Source organism: Pituophis catenifer, unplaced genomic scaffold (genome assembly GCF_029215685.1).
Source record: "Pituophis catenifer annectens isolate HBS135680 unplaced genomic scaffold, rPitCat1.0.hap2 SCAF_9, whole genome shotgun sequence".
NCBI classification, from domain to species: domain Eukaryota; kingdom Metazoa; phylum Chordata; class Lepidosauria; order Squamata; family Colubridae; genus Pituophis; species Pituophis catenifer.
In genome coordinates, this window is record NW_027256889.1 from 8465429 (window position 1) to 8483732 (window position 18304).

The following is an 18304-nucleotide window of genomic DNA, read 5'->3' on the forward strand; positions in this document are numbered from 1 at the left end:
CTCTTTGGACTTCCCATGTTGTTCAGCTTAGCTTAGCAAAGGAAAGTTTTCATTAGGAAAATAGGAGGATAGGAGGCATTTCAACTAATGTAAAGGTTTCCCCGCACATGCGTGCTAGTTGTTTCCGGCTCCAGGAGGCGGTGCTCATCTCCGTTTCAAAGCCGAAGAGCCAGCGCTGTCCGAAGACGTCTCCGTGGTCATGTGGCCGGCAAGACTAAAAACCAAAGGCGCAAGGAACGCTGTTCCCTTCCCACCAAAGGTGGTCCCTATTTTTCTACTTGCATTTTTAACGTGCTTTCAAACTGCTAGGTTGGCAGAAGCTGGGACAAGTAATGGGAGCTCACTTTTACGTGGCGCTAGGGATTTGAACCGCTGAACTGCCAACCTTCTGATCGACAAGCTCAGCATCTTAGCCACTGAGCCATCACGTCAACTAATGTAGAGACTGCTAATACCTTTTTTGCCAACACTTTTTCTATTGCAACAATCTATGTTTTCGGATGTTTTCATATATTTCATTTCTGTCATTGCTTTCATATTTGGTTGGACTAGAAGACCTCCAATGTCCCTTCCAACTCTCTTATTCTATTCTATTCCATTATATTCTATTCTAATTGTTCTAACTGTCAGGAAATTTCTCCTTAGTTCTAAGTTGCTTCTCTCCTTGATTAGTTTCCATATGTTGCTTCTTGTCCTGCCCTCAGGTGCTTTGGAGAAGAGCTTGACTCCCTCTTCTTTGTGGCAGCCCCTGAGATATTGGAAGACTGCTATCATGTCTCCCCATGTCCTTCTTTTCATTCAACTAGACATACCTAGTTCCAGCAACCATTCTTGATATGGTTTGGCCTCCAGTACCCTAAGGAAGGGGCTCCCAAATCATTTCGAAATAAAATCTTGCAGGTTCAATTTCTGTTTCCCCCCCCCTCACTTCATGCCCCAAAAGTGCATTGTGGTCTAAGGACAGGACTTACTCTTGTCCTTTGTTCCTACTTCCAGATGAGGCTTTATTGTGGATGGATTTGCTCAGGTTTTATGGGAGGATGGTGGACCAGAGGTGGGTTTCAACAGGTTCTGACCAGTTCTGGAGAACTGGTAGCAGAAATTTTGAGTAGTTCGGAAAACCAGTAAATACCACTTCAGACTGGCCCCACCCCCATCTATTCTCTGCCTCTCGAGTCCCAGCTGATCAGGAGGAAATGGGGATTTTGCAGTAACCTTCCCCTGGAGTGGGGAGGGAATGGAGATTTTACAGTATCCTTCCCCTGAAGTGGGGTGGGAATGGAGCAATGGTGGGCTGCCCCCGGTTTGCATCGGTTCTATAGAACCGGTGGTGAAACCGGGGGGAGGCTCCACCCACTGACCCCGATGTCATCAAAACGCTTCTGCGCATGCACAGAAGAGCAGGCGTGCACGGCCCCTCTGCGAACTGGTAGTAAAAGTAAGTAGAATCCATCCCTGGAATGGAGATTTTACAGTATCTGTTATTGTATTTGTATTTGTATTTGTATTTGTATTTGTATTTGTATTTGTATTTGTATTTGTATTTGTATTTGTATTTATTAAACTTCTATACCGTCCTTCTCCCAAAGGACTCAGGGCGGTGTACAGCCATACTGAAACAAACATATACTCACAAAATTTAAAAACAATTTAAAATAAATATATAAATTTGGCCCTTATGTTAAAAGCTACAAACACCCAATTTAAAATTCATTTTCTAAGCCAGCCCGGCCTCTTGGAACAAAAGAGTCTTAAGGACACGGCGGAAGGTACGTAGGTCGGGGATCATGCGAACCTCCAGGGGCAGCTCATTCCAGAGGGCAGGCACCACCACAGAGAAGGCTCTCCCCCTGGGTGTCGCCAGTCGACATTGTTTGGCCGACGGCACCCTGAGGAGTCCCTCTCTGTGGGAGCGTATTGGCCGGTGGGAGGCTATCGGTGGCAGAAGGCGGTCTCGTATATATCCAGGTCCTAAGCCATGGAGCGCTTTAAAGGTGGTGACCAGGACCTTGAATTGTTATGTCCCTGTTAGGGACAAACAGACTGAGGCAAGACAGGTTGAGGTAAAAGCTAACAGGATTTATTTCACTAACATTGTTCTAACAGATTTGCTACCATTGCAACCACCAATAGCTGCTTGGCTAACAGGACCAGCAGCTGACAGCCTTTGACAGCTCCTTATATACTCGTGCCTGGATTGAAACAGCCAATCAGAGCACGGCTGAATCTGTAAAATGGAGGGGAGCCTGGATACAGCAGTATCCTTCTCCTGCCCACCAAGCCATGCCACCCCCACAAAGCCACACCCACAGAACCAGTAGTAAAAAAATTTGAAACCCACCACTGTGGAGGACGTAGGCGAACCTTAATAAACCTGGGCTTCTTTGCATGGTTGACAAACTTAGCCTCTATTTAATGTGATTGATTCATAAGGGAAAAATGTTTTGAGGGTAAAGATGTTTTTGATGAGATGATGGAAGAAAAATACCAAGGTTGAAGAGCTATCTTCTGGCTTCAGTACTGCTTTTTCACAGTTCAGCAGGTGCCCAGGAGAGGCATCCCAAAAGATTCAAAAGAATATATTTTGGAATCGTACATTTAAAAAAAAAAACCCACCTATTTGTGATTATTATGTTTAATGGTATCTTAGATACATGCCCGCTTTTGTATAGAAGGAGGAAGAGGCCAAAGAAAGGACAGAAGAATTTTTATATGCATTCTGCATACTTGGGAAAATTGCTTGTTAAACTCTGGGCAAGTTATAAAATGATAGTGAAGGTGGATTTTCCCTCCCTCCCTCTCTCTTTCTCTGTTTAGTTCACAAGGAGAAAATAGGGGGTACATTGCAACATTGACAAAAAGCAGCTTTAGACTATTATACAAACATGAGCCAGGTTCTATCATATCGCAAGATCTAAAATGGACAGCTAACATCAAAAACGTCATCAAAAAAGCACAACAAAGAATGTTCTTTCTGCGCCAACTCAGAAAGCTCAAACTGCCCAAGGAGCTGCTGATACAGTTCTACGGAGGAATTATTGAGTCTGTCATCTGCACCCCTATAACTATCTGGTTTGGTTCTGCAACCCAACAAGCCAGACACAGACTTCAGAGGATAATTAGAACTGCAGAAAAAACAATTACTACCCACCTGTCTTCCATTGAGGACCTGTATACTGCACAAGTCAAAAAGAGGGCTATGAAAATATTTACAGACCCCTCGCCTCCTGGACATAAACTGTTTCAACTCCTACCCTCAAAACGACGCTATAAAGCAATGCACATCAGAACAGCTAGACACAAGGACAGTTTTTTCCCCAAACACCATCACTCTGCTAAACAAATAATTCCCTCAACACTGTCAAACTATTTACTAAGTCTGCACTACTATTAATCTTCTCATCATTCCCATCACCCATCTCCTTCCATTTATGACTGTAGGACTATATCCTGCTTGTATCCTTACGATTTATATTGATATTGTTTTCTGATTGCTTATTTGTACCTTATGACTATCATTAAGTGTTGTACCTTATGATTCTGATGAATGTATCTTTTCTTTAATGTACACTGAGAGCATATGCACCAAAGACAAATTCCTTGTGTGTCCAATCACACTTGGCCAATAAAAAATTCTATTCTATTCTATTCTGTTCTATTCTATTCTATTCTATTCTATTCTATTCTATTCTATTCTATTCTATTCTATTCATTATAATTCAAGCCACATTGTTTTAAATAAACCCCTAGAAAACAGTGTTAAAGTTATAGCTAAAAATTATAGAGAGTTAGCCATGTGAAGCCTAAGAACTTTAAAGCTAATATAGTACCCAAATGTAATTCAAATGCAATAGACTATTCTTTAATCATCATTTCTAACTGGATGAAGCAGCCTTAGAAAATATGGACAAATAGCCCACAATAAAAGTATTCTATCTGTTTTCATTCACCAAGCTCCGGAAATATGTAGAGAACATAAATGTCGCTGACAGCAGGTAGATATCATAGTCTACTTGTGGCAAATAAACCATTAATCAAATTATAAGGCAGGCAGGATAAAGAAGCCTCTATAAATGTTTCTGGGCTTAAAACAAACAATTCGTCATCACAACCGTACGATATCGAAGATTTGTTTGTTAAACGTATTGAAACCTCGCAATAAAATACATTCTGTATTAAACCTGCAGGAAAAACAATGGGCTGTGTATTGCCTTGCCTTGGCTATGAAAATCTATTATCACATTAATTGGCTGGAAGACATATGTTTGTGCAATATATCTGAAAGATAACGAGCCCACATTCATTTATAGTAAATACCATATTCTTCGATTGGCTTGGAAAATGAAACTTTTGTGTTTTCCTCTAAAAGGGGAAGAAGCCCAGTATTGTTAGTAAAATGTCTTGAACCCTTCTCTCTGTGCTGCTGATCTTCTGAGCCAATCATCAGCTGGGCTTTAAAACATCCTACCATGTTTCCCCGAAAATAAGACCCTGCCTTACATTTTTTTGAACCCTGAAATAAGCGCTTGGCCTTATTGCCGTTCACTCAAAAGCCTGATTGGGCTTATTATCAGGGGATGTCTTAATTTAGGGGAAACAGGGTAGATCCATGATGACAAACCTATGGCATGCATGCCAGAAGTGGCACGCAGCACCCTCTCTGTGGGCACACGAGCTGTCGCCCCAGTTCAGCTCCGCTGAAGATGCGTGCATGCCTCCCGCCAGCCAGCTGGTCTTAGGGTCTCTGCTGCATATGCGCTGGGGGTGGGGCATGTGCAGGGGGCAAGGCGCGCATGCACGGGGGGTGGGGTGCATGTGGGGAACCGTGCACACATTGCATTTTGGGAGTTCGGGTGCACACACACAGATTTATGCCCGCGCCCACATGCTTTGGGCTCTCGATCCAGAAAGGGTTAGCCATCACTGTCCTAGATGCTTCATTGGAACTGTCAGTTATGTTGCCATGAACATTGTATCCAATAAAAGCCAAGATGTTGAGATACCAATTGTAAAAAAAAAAAAAAAAAAAGATCAATATTCCACTTCAGACCAATGAGCAGTTGTGGGTGGAAATTTCTCCAGGATGGAAGCAGAGGTGGGTTTCAGATATTGTTACCACTGGTTTGCCCCATGCGTGCACGCTTGCTTCGTGCATGCACCTTCCACGAATGTTTTTAGTCAAAAATGTGACTAAATAGGACGGCATAGTGCCGGCGCAGGTGGGCAGACCCACCTGTGATCTCTGCTACCAGTTCGCCCGAACCGGCTGAATTCCACCTCTGGAAAGTATTTCTTATCTGTTCTTTATCTGACTGGTGGGAAACCATGTAAAGAGGATGTGATTGTGCTTTCCCAAAGATGATGGGGTTTTAGTAGTTTTAATAGATTTTTACTCCAGCACCTTAACTCTACAACACACTGGCTCGCATATAAATTTACCATATCAAGAAATAAAAATTTAATTAACCTGCTATCAAATCTCTAAACAAAGCACTTAATAGGGAAGGGGAAAGACCCAGGAGATTCAGTTTACGTTTGAAAGACATAACACCGAAACCCCCGTTTTCAGTGTTTGAAATCAGTTCGCTGTGTGAGTTGTGTCCTAAGCCATTAGTGATGAAGCCTTGGCTGAAATGTAGATGGCTGGCCTGTATATTTATCTCTATTTATTTAGCTCTATTTCCTCGTCAGTCTCTTATTAATTATTTGCAGAAGGAACAGGGGGGGGTGAAAAAATACGAGGAAAAGATCTCTACTGCAGTATGAAAACAAGGAATTAATCATGGGCAAAAAAGAAAAGAAAAGAAGCAGACCTATTAAGCTCTTCAAAACATCCTAAATAACCAAAACACCTGGCAGCCCCAGAGGAAAAAAACAAGGGCCATCTACAACATACAGTGTAACGACTACAACAGCCACTACGCAGCACAAGACTGGCAGGACACATTCATGAGCACCAACTAGCAGTCAGAAGGCATGATGAAATTCTTTAATTTCACAATATATGGGACAGACTTAACCATAGTTTCAAACTGTGGGAAACTGTGGCCATCCCAGACCAAGCCAATTCCAAAAAAATGCTAGGAAATTTCTAGCCATCAATAGACACATAGACATAAACCGGGTGTCAGCAACCTGCGGCTCTGGAGCCGCATGAGGCTCTTTGGGACCTCTGCTGTGGCTCACTGTCGGGTGATCCCACCACTGGCTGGCCCCACCACTCACCCTCCCCTCCCAGTCACTCCTCACCTGGCCTGAGAAGGTAAGGGCGACAGCAGGAAATGGAGAAGCAGCCAGGGCAGAGACAGAGAGATACAGAGAGAGGGGGAGAGAGAGATACACAGAGAGATATAGAGAGAGGGGGAGAGAGAGAGAGACATAGAGAGATACATAGAGAGAGGTGGGGAAAGAGGGAGAGAGGGGGGAGGGAGTGGAGAGAAAGAGATGTCAAAAGGGTTTTGTGGTTCCCGGTGTTTTTTAACAACCGGTTCTCTGCCCTAATGACTGGCTGGGTAGGTGTGGCTAGCAGGGGTCATGTGACTGGTAGAAGTGAGTGAAGTCAAGTTGGCCACACCCACCCAGGTTTTGTGGCTCCCGGTGTTTTCTTTTCTGTGGGAAATGGGTCCAAATGGCTCTTTGAGTGTTTAAGGTGGCAGACCCCTGAGTCATAAACAAGATCTAAAGACTATGCAAAAGAGACAATACACAAGCCAAAATGGGATGAAAAAAGACCAAAACACCTCCCGACCAGCAATCAGCACCCAAATGAGCATAGATTAACTCCAAGGTTAACATCAGAGCAACAATAAATAAGTAAACAATACCCCAATTAAGGTACTGTCAAATGAACAAACAATAATCAGCCGAACCAAAGAGCTTCCACCCCCACCAAAACTGACAGGGCAAGTCACTAGAAGAATTTAAACAGAGAGCAAACCCCACTCCTTACTAGTACTGATGATGTTACCTAATTTGGTTAATGAAATGTTTGCGGAAAAAAAAAACAAGCTCAGAAAGCACCAAGAACACCTCAAAAATGATTTCATACAGAGCTACACTCTTGCTGTGATAGAAGTTGCATTGTTCTCCGCCATCACTGCTACCATCCGAATGGATGAAATGATAGCTTTTATGGCTTGACATTTATTTCTTCATTATGCTTTTATTTCTCACCTTTTCCCTACTCTGCATGGCTTTGCACACTCTGCCTTTATCCTTGGAACAACTGTGTGAGCAGGCTTACGCTGAGAGAGAGACTGATCTAAAAAGCAACTAGCACCTTTATGCCATTATTCCTAAATATAAAAGTCATGTTTTTAAACAGATTAACAGAGTTGGAAGAGACCCTGTAGGTCATCTAGTCCAAACCCCCACCCTAGCAGGAGATCCTACATCATTTCTAACAGATGGCAGTCCAATCTCTTCTTGAAAGCTTCCAGGGATGAAGCTCCCACAACTTCCGAAGGCAACTTCTGTTCCATTGGTTGATTGTTCTCACTATCAGAAAGTTTCTCCTTATTTCTAGGTTGAATCTCTCCTTGTTCAGTTTCCATCCATTATTCCTTGTCTGGCCTTTAGGTGCTTTGGAAAATAGCTTGACCCCGTCCTCTCTGTGGCAGCCCCTCAAATATTGGAACACTGCTATCATGTCTTCCCTGGTCCTTCTCTTCACTAGACAAGCCATGCCCAGTTCCTGCAACCATTCATCGTATGTTTTGGCCTCCAGTCCCCAAATCATCTTGGTTGCTCTTCTCTGCACTTTTTCTAGAGTCTCAACATCTTTTTTATAGTGTGGTGGCCAAAACTGGATGCAGTACTCTAGGTGTGGTCTTTCTAAGACTTTATAGAGTGGTATTAGTACCTCCCCTGATCTTGATTGTATCCATCTGTTAATGCAACTTTTGTGCTACTTTGGTCTAGATGAGTACTTTTCAACTTGGCAGCTTTAAGACGTGTGGACTTCAGTTCCCAGAATTCCCCAGACAGGGGGAGTTGGTGAAAAGAGCCTTTCAAATCATCCTTTGTAGCAGTGGTGAAATCCAAATATTTTTACTACCAGTTCTGTGGCCGTGGCTTGGTGGGCGTGATGTGGTGTGGTGTGTGTTGGTGGGCATGTCTTGGTGGGCATGGCTTAGTGGGCATGGCAGGGGACAGATACTGCAAAATCTCCATTCCCACCCCACTCTGGGGCCAGCCAGAGGTGGTATTTGCCGGTTCTCCAAACTACTCAAAATTTCGGCTACTGGTTCTCCAGAATCTGTCAGAACCTGCTGGATTTCACTCCTGCTTTGTAGGCATTGCAGATTTTTTTAAAAAAAGTTGATCAGTTGCTAGAGTTGGTCAGCATGGAGTACATATTAATTCCTGGAAAAATGTCTAAACCAATTGCACAAAAAGGGTAGGGAATGAAAAAAAAATTGTTACCTTCTTGTTGCCAGAGACAACGCATTCAGTAGCTTTCTTTGCTTTAGAAAGAGCACACACAATTAGAATGGCCAGTGTTACATATCATGTGGTTTAGAGTTATGGGGAGAAGGCCTTTATCCTGTGGTCTAGTTAAGTCAGCTGGCCTAGCTGTGCAGTATCATTTGCGCAAACCAGCTGTGGACTGTTGAGCCAGTTTGGAGTTTATGTCCATGCAAATGTGTGATTCTTGAGAATAGTGAACAATTGCCCTATTTTGACAATGTGTTTGCATTCCTAGCGTGAGCAGAAGGGAGAAATATTAAGATAACATCTGTTGTCCTCTTCCTGACCTCCGTATTCAAACCTTTGGTTTCCACTGGTTGGAAATCTAGGAAGTTACTTGAAGAGGAAAAAGGCATGGAAGAGGATATAACACGCACAAGGGACAGAGAGATAGTGATATACCAGTGGTGAAATCCAAATTTTTTTACTACCGGTTCTGTGGGTGTGGTTTGGTGGGCGTGGTGTGGTGTGGTGTGGTGTGGTGTGGCTCGGTGGGCGTGGCTTGGTGGGCATGGCAGGGAAAGGATACTGCAAAATCTCCATTCCCTCCGCACTCCTGAGGGAAGGATATTGCAAAATCTCCATTCCCACTCCACTCTGGAGCCAGTGGGAGGTGGTATTTGCTGGTTTTCTGAACTCCTCAAAATTTCCGCCAGAACTTGCCAGAACGTACTGGATTTCACCCCTGCGGTATACTATCAGACTGTTACCACCAATGCAAATATTTAGAAACATGCCAGGCAGTAAATATTATTGCAAGAAATCTGCCTAGAGAAATATCATCAGGCTGGGAAACAGCTTTGTCATTTGGAGCCAGGCCAAGTTGTGCCCCACAGATATGTGGGTCATTGTGAGGGGTCCTTGGTGCTCTCTGAGCTTGCTTGTGTTCTTGCAGAGATGTCATTACCCTAACTAGGTAACGTCATTTTAAAAGCCATTATTTAGAAAGGAGCCAGGAGGGTTGCACACAGAGCCAGATATTCAGGACCCCGTTGAGCAAAACGAGCACATGGGTACCCCCAAACCAAGCAGAACTGGCTTGTCCCATTTTAAGCAAGTAATGCCATGTTGTTGTTGTTAGTTGCAAAGTCGTCTCCGACCCATTGCAACCCCATGGACAACATTCCTATCCTCTACCACCCTCTGGAGTCCATTTAAGCTCACACCAACTGCTTCAGTGACTCCATCCAGCCACCTCATTCTCTGCCTTCCCCTTCTTCTTTTGCCCCCAATCATTCCCAACATTAGGCTCTTCTCCAGTGAGTCCTTCCTTCTCATTAGGTGGCCAAAGCATTTGAGTTTCCTCTTCAGGATCTGGCCTTCTAAAGAGCGGTCAGGGTTGATCTCCTCTAAGACTGACCGGTTGGATCACCTTGCAGTCCAAGGGACTCGCAGGAGTCTTCTCCAGCCCCAGAGTTCAAAGGCCTCAATTCTTCTGGTGTTTTGAAAAGCTCTTTGGGCATCTCTTAGAATAAAAAAGGGCTCACATTTAAATTGCAAAAATACCCATACACGGTTGTTCAGGATGCACTTTTTTGTTTTTGTTACAATCATTTTGAATTTTTATTTAATGAATCAACAGTTAGTTGGTTAAGGTCTGTTTTCAGCACTGAAAATAAATGTGTATGCTTAAACATGAAAATGAATACCATAGCTTTATTTATTTATTTTTTTATATTTCTCCTTCCCTTCCTATTTATCTTTCTTCGTTCTTTTGTTAATAATCATGAACCTTTTTCTTTCAGGAGGTCCAGGCCAGACTGAGGGTAAGCACGCCACGTTTCTTTGTCATACCTGGATGAATTTGTCATCTTTATTGTACAAGAGACATGGTGGCTCAGCGGCTAAAGAAGCTGAGCTTGTCGATCGAAAGGTCGGCAGTTCAGCGGTTCGAATCCCTTGTGCTGCGTAAGAGGGTGAGCTCCCATTACTTGTCCCAGCTTCTGCCAACCTAGCAGTTCGAAAGCATGTAACAAATGCAAGTAGAAAAATAGGGGCCGCCTTTGGTGGGAAGGTAACAGCGTTCCGTGCGCCTTTGGTATTTAGTCATGCCGGCCACATGACCACAGAGACATCTTTGGACAGCGCTGGCTCTACTGCTTTGAAATGGAGATAAGCACCACCCCCTAGAATCGGGAACAACTAGCACATGTGTGCGAGGGGAACCTTTACCTTATGGGGTACAGATTTTTTTTCCCCTTCCCGTTTCATAATTTGGAACTCATTTCTTACTAGGTTACTAATGTGGGTACAAATGCATTGAGAAACCCTGAAAAAAAATTCTATATAAATGCAACAAATTTACTTTGATATGAAACTTTACTCGTGCACACATCCAGGAATCACTCCACAAATAGATTTGTGCATTATGTATTAATCCATCAACAATGCATTTTATTGTTTTATCAGTACGTCTTGCTATTATTTAAATTTTGTTGATTTTTCCATTTTTGTTCACTTTTTTTTTTTTTGGTACCAAGCATGTTCTTACACAAAGCTCTCCCTCATCCTTCTAATTTGGTCCCTCTGATACGTAGTACCTTTTAACTGCAATTCTTTGCCTGGGGTTGTTATATCAATTTCAATATATCATTATTGTACTTGGGTCTCTCACTGGTGGGCCTCTGATTAAGATAACTTAAAAAGCAAGCGGGTCTCATAAATTTGAAGTCTGCCTTGCCTATGATATTTTGTGTTTTTATAGTTAAAACTTGTAAACCTCCCTGAAGCCATATTTGGTGAAAGACCAAAGCAGAGAGGGAGCAAGGCACGAAGGAATGAAAAATAGTGACAAACTCTAATATAGAATCTTTGACCTACAAGAATTTTAATATCCAGGCTCCAGGGGTGGGTTCTACTTACCTTTACTACCAGTTTGCAACAGGATCGCACATGCGCCGAGCTTCATCGCATGCGCAGATCACCTATGACGACATCCAGGATGGTGGGTGGAGCCTCCCATCGGTTTTACTACCGGTCCAAAATGGGGGCAACCCACCACTGATGCAAGGTCCACGGAAGTCAATTTGTGACTGAAACTGTGAAAATTTGTAGCTGAGACAACTGAATCAGGTAGAGCAGGGGTGGGCAACTATGGCCAGCCAGCTTGGCTTGGCTGTCTCAGGAATTCTGGGAGTTGAAGTCCACAGGTTGTAAAAGGGCCACAGTTGCCCAGACTGCATTCCAGACTTTGACAACTCTATTACAGAAATCATTTTTTTTTTTACAGTCAAGTTTAGAACGATTTACACAGAGTTTAAAGCGGTTGTTCGCACGCGTATTATTGCAATTAAAACAAAACAAAAAATTCTCACCAGCGTGCTGGCTGCAGAAGGCTGGGGGTTGAAGTTCATCTATCTTAAAGTTGCCACGGTTCAGAAACAAACAGTGTGTGTATAGGAGGTGGGGTTACCATCCGTGTGAGAATATTATTTATTTTTATCTCCAAGTAATAAATCATGGGAAAGAAGCTCAGTATAATCACACTGTGTAGGAGAGATAAAAACCCAGGAGCCTGAATGTAAACAGACAAATCACAGAGCATCCTTGCTTAGTTTTAACTTTCCATTCCAGCTTGTAAAGCTTCATGGGTACATGAAGCCCCTATTTTTTAAAAAGATTTTTGTCAGAAATCTTCTCTTTCCGTCAGCCATCTTTCGTTTTCACTGGCTGTTCCAGAGGCACAGATCAACTGCTCTAGAGATTCCCGTCAGCTGTAATGGATCAAGTGAGTGAATTTTTCTTTTCCTGGTTCTTTATTGGGATGAGGGTGTTTTCCACTGTTGCTCCAAGGAATTTTTATCTTCTGAATAGCAAAAATGAGAGAGTTACACTTAGGCTAAATGGCAGAATAAGTATTGCAACCTGCTTCTCCCTGTCTGAGGTGCTTTAATCACATCTTAAGTTCATATTAGTTTTCTCTAAAGCACAGAAAAAATGTGTCTCTTTGTTGTTGGACAGATAGACAGATATTGAATAGAATAGAATAGAATAGAATAGAATAGAATAGAATAGAATAGAATAGAATAGAATAGAATAGAATAGAATAGAATAACAGAGTTGGAAGGAACCTTGGAGGTCTTCTAGTCCAACCCCCTGACCAGGCAGGAAACCCTACACCATTTCAGACAAATGGTTATCCAACATCTTCTTAAAAACTTCTAGTGTTTAAGAAGTTGGAGGCAAGTTGTTCCACTGATTAATGGTTCTAACTGTCAGGAAATTTCTCCTTAGTTCTAAGTTGCTTCTCTCCTTGATTAGTTTCCACCCATTGCTTCTTGTCCTGCCCTCAGGTGCTTCGGAGAATAGGTTGACTTCCTCTTCTTTGTGGCAGCCCCTGAGATATTGGAAGACTGCTATCATGTCTCCCCTAGTCCAGTCCTTCTTCTCATTAAACTAGACATACCCAATTCCTGCAACTGTTCTTCATATGTTTTAACCTCCAGTCCCCTAATTATCTTTGTTGCTCTTCTCTGCACTCTTTCTAGAGTCTCCACATTCTTTTTTTACATTGTGGTGACCAAAACTGGATGCAGTATTCCAAGTGTGGCCTTACCAAGGCATTATAAATTGGTATTAACACTTCACATGATCTTGATTCTTTTTTTTTTAATTTTTATTGAAATTTAATTATAATACAATACAGTACAATCAGTCAGAGAGTATTATTTTTCTACACAGGTTAGATTGATTCTTCTTTTACTTTTCATCGTAATGTAACATAATTTACATATGCATCTTAAGATTTATATTAACTTTTATCTATTTCTTTATTCTATTATCAATCCACCTGTACCAATCATCCCACACTGTATAATATTCTGAGTCTTCTTTCTCATTTAATTCTAATGTTAATTTGTTCATTTCAGCATACTCTAGAACTTTCTGAATAATATGTTCCTCTGGTGGTGTGTCCTTTCCTTTCCAATATTGGGCGCAGGCTATTCTTGCTGCAGTGAGTATATGTATGATTAGATATTGTTTTTTTCCCCCGATATTTCATCTTTAGTATTCCCAGGAGAAATGTTTCAGGTATCAATTCGATTTTTTCATTTGTTGATTCTTGTAGCCAATTTTGAATTTTTCTCCAATACCTCATCGCTTCGGGACAGGACCACCACATGTGAAAGAAGGTACCTTGGTGACATCCACACTTCCAACATTTGGGGCTTACATTTGGATAGATTTTTGCTAAAGTATATGCTTTCCTCCACGAATCTGGTATTTTTGCTTCCAATAGGGCCTCATTACATATCTCCAATAGTTTTGGTGTTATTATTTCGTCAATTTTTTTATAAATTTCTCCTGGGAAACCATCCGGGCCTGGTGTTTTGTTATTTTTAAGTTTTGAAATTGCCATTCTTAATTCTTCAATTGTAATTTCATTGTTTAGCCTTTCTCTCTCTTCCTCTCCTATTTGTAGGGACCCTTCCTCCTGTAAATATTCTTCAATCTTTTCTGTTAATACATCCTCCTTATTATAAAGCTCTGTATAATATTCTTGAGCAATTTCAATTTTGTCCTCTTCTTTATTCCGCAAGTTTCCTTTCTTGTCTTCCAGTTGTTGGATGATCCGCCTTTCATATTCTTTCTTTAATTTATAGGCCAGCCATCTGCCTGTCTTGTTTGCGTTCTCGAAATAATATTGTTTGGATTGTCTGAGTTTATTTGCCATCTCCTCCTGATCTAATATATTCATTTTATGCCTCGGTACTGTTAATTTCTCTTTGACCATTTTGTCTCCTGGGCTTAGTTGGAGTTTCTTTTCCATATTTCCAATTTCTTCTTGGAGAGTGTTATGTGCCTTCCGTTTTTCTTTGTTTTTATGGGCATTATATGTTATTGTTACCCCCCTTAGGTATGCTTTCATCGTATCCCATAGATTGGTTAGGGAGGTATGTTGCTTTTTATTTTCTTTGAAAAATAATCTCAGTTCTCCCGTTATCTTTTCTATATATTCCTTCTCTCTTAAAACTTGTAAATTTAGTCTCCATCTCCAAATCTTCTTTCTTTTTGGGGCCCTCCATTTTACTTCCAGGGGGTTATGGTCTGCCCATATATTGGGGTTAATTTCTACTGTTTCCAGTTCCAATCCTAATTCTTTATTTGCCCATAGCATATCTATTCTGGACCATGATGTTTGGGGGTTAGAGTAAAAAGTGTACTTTCTTTCATTTGGGTACAAGGTCCTCCAAATATCTATTAGATTTAATTCTTGTATCATGTTAAAGAAGGGTTTAGGCAATTTGTCCCTTTTTTTATTGTCTTTGCCGCACTTATAATTTTTTTTCTGTATCTATTATCCCGTTAAAGTCCCCTACTATGCAAATATTCCTGTATTCCATTGTAATTATCCATTCATGTAATTTTTTGTAATATTCTCCCTGGTTCTATTGGGGGCATAGATAGCTACTAGTAATATTGGTAAATTTCCTCTCTTTATTTCTATCATTAATGCTGTTCCTTAAGCATTAAGGAATGCTTATGAATTGAATCTTGCTGGCTGGAGAATTCTGGGAGTTGAAGTCCACAAGTCTTAAAGCTGCCAAGTTTGGGGACCCCTTCTATAGAGGGACAGACATAATATCCAACCTCCAAAATGCTTGCTTGCTGTCTGATAGTCTTTCTGTTAGGTCAATGAGGACATCTTAACTAGTGTCATTATGTGGAAGGTTTAACACTTTCCACATAATGACACTTTCCCCTTCCTATACTCTTATCACCCCATGAGTGACTCACTATGTTTCACCTACATTCCCCAATGCATTCTTGCTTCTATTTAAGCAAGTACATTAACCCCAAGAGACCTACAAGATATGTAAATTCTTAAAGTAACTTTAAACTTCGGTATATGGCCAATGGGGGAATCTCCATGTATCCTAAAAACTGTACTCCTGTGATAAAAAATCTACCAGCCTTTCACATCAGGATATAACCTATTCCTCTGACTATAAAATACTTCAAACCAACTTGAATTCTTTAAAAGGTTCACTACATTAATAGCTGGTAGGTCCTTCCTTCCTTCATCAGCCGAACCTTATTGCCTTCTCTCTCCCTCTCCCTCCCTCCTTCTCTCTCTCTCTCTCTCTCTCTCTCTCTCTCTCTCTCTCTCTCTCCTGAAGAATCAGGCTTTTTCCTCCTCGGGAGAATTCAGCATCTTTCTATATTTCCAGCAAGCAAGGAAGAAGCTTTTTTTGACCTCATCCATCGAATCGTCAGACTAGGTGGGACACATGACCAATAACAGCCTCACACTAAGGAGGGTTTGTCATCTTCTCTAGCACTGGGAGTACTAATCAAAGCTGTCTTGCTTGTTCTTATAAGGCTAGGGGTCTGCAACCTTAAAACACTCAAAGAGCCATTTGGACCCGTTTCCCACAGAAAAGAAAACACCGGGAGCCACAAAACCTGGGTGGGCGTGGCCAACTCGACGTCATTCACTTCCACCAGTCACATGACCCCCCCCAGCCATGTCTACCCAGCCAGTCATTAGGGCAGAGAGCCAGTTGTTAAAAAACATTTCCCTCTCTCTCCCTCCCTCCCCCCTCTCTCTCTCCCTCTCCCCCCCCCTCTGTATCTCTCTGTCTCTGCCCTGGCCGCTTCCCCATTCCCCATCATCGCCCTTATCTTCTCAAGCCAGGCAATGAGTGACTGGGAGGGGAGGGTGAGGGGTGGGGCCAGCCAGTGGTGGGATCACCTGATAGGGAGCCACAGCAGAGGGCCAAAAGAGCTGCATGCGGCTCCGGAGCCACAGGTTGCTGACACCTGGGCTAGCCAAAAAAAAAAAAAAACAAACCTTGGTCCATGGCAAACAATCCACCACTGCTACTAATCTGAATAACAAGATAACTTATTTTATTCCAAAGATATCAGCTGGATGGAATCTTTTTCCTCCAAAATCAAAATTCTTACTAGATTCTCCTTGTCTTTTTAAATGTTGCTGGTTCCACCTACTGGCAGCTGGATATAAGACTACTAACTAGTAGATGCTAACTGCTTTGTCTTCCTCCTCGTTCTCCTTTTCTTCCAGCATCCTCAAAAATTATAAAATGAGTCATGCAATGATCAAGCTAACTACACACATGCTGCTCCAAATAAGACAGTACCTCCCTTTTCTTTAAATTTTTTTTTCATGCCTTCCTTTCTCAAAAAGAAAAAAAAATACCCAAGGAGAAGACTTCCACTGAGAAAGGGGAACTATACTATGTCCAAGAAAATGTTTTTGTCCCATTTCAGGAGTTGGTTGAAGGAAATCTTTGCAGAAAACTTTGGCGTTGGACTCACTGGGATTAATTATATGGCTTGCTATATTTATTTGTGAGAAAAACACCTGCTACCAAGTTAAACAGAATGGCACAAGGATATAGGCCAGCTGTTTCTTAAAGGGGGTGATGGACCAAGAGATCAAGAAGTAGACAATTGTCTTGTGAATGTCACCTTAAAAAGTAAAGATGTAATCATAGGAATGATACTGATGGCTTTAATAAAATCCAATTGAATTTACCGTTTGCAGGCCTTATCACTTCTTTGTCCTTTCTCCTCCTATCTTTGTATGGTATCCTTAGCACACCACACCAGACTCCTTGTGGCCCTTGGCCTGAAAAATTACCATAATTAGGATCAAATGTGTGATATTATGTTGGGAAAATGCACTCAAAAGTGTATTTCAACTACAAGTTTTCAACCACATGAAACGAAACCTTCGTTTTCTGCTAAGAATGTCAGCACTCTTGCAAAGAACTACTATTGCAATCTGAAAATGGAATTCTTTCTGGGAGAGGTAGCAATGGTAGTAGGAGCGCTGACCGATCCTGTCCAGGTTTGGAAGCGAATCGAGAATGGATTTAATAAGCGTCTGTTTATTTTTATTTTTTGTTTTATTTAGCTCGTCAACCATGTACGAGAAAACAGGTATAAGTATAAACATGGACATGAACACAGGAAATGAGTACAAATAAATGGGGACAGTAGGACAGGGACGGTAGGCACGCTGGTGCGCTTATGCACGCCCCCTTTATGGACCTCTTAGGAATGGGGTGAGGTCCACAGTAGACAGTTGAAGGTTGAAGCTGTGTGGGTTAGAGGATGTAACAACGGAGTCCAGTAGAGCATTCCAGGCATTGACCACTCTGTTGCTGAAGTCATATTTTCTGCAATCGAGTTTGGAGCAGTTTACCTTGAGTTTGTATCTATTGTTTGCCCGTATATTGTTGAGGTTGAAGCTGAAGTAGTCATTGACAGATTGTAGCAGACAATTTTGTGTACTATACTTAGGTCAGACCGTAGGCGGCGTAGTTCTAGGTTGTCCAAGCCCAAAATTTCAAGCCTGGTCGCATAAGGTATTCTATTGTGAGCAGAGGAGTGGAGTAGAGTAGAGGTGGGTTTCAGCAGGTTCTGACCAGTTCTGGAGAACCGGTAGCGGAAATTTTGAGTAGTTTGGAGATCTGGTAGTAAAAATTCTGACTGGCCCCGCCCTCATCTATTCTCTGCCTCCCGAGTCTCAGCTGATCGGAAGGAAATGAGGATTTTGCAATAACCTTCCCCTGGATTGGGGTGGGACTGGAGATTTTACAGTATCCTTCCCCTGATGTGGGGTGGGAATGTAGATATTACAGTATCCTTCCCATGCCATGCCCACCATGCCACGCCCACCAAGCCACACCCACAGAACCTGTAGTAAAAAATGTTGAAACCCACCACTGGAATGGAGGACACTTCTCGTGAAATACCTCTGGACTCACTCAATTGTATTATTGTGGGTGGAGACCACAAGAGAATCCCAGGATTGTAGACTAAATTGCAAAGTTAGAAAGGCAACCTAGAAGAAAACAATAGC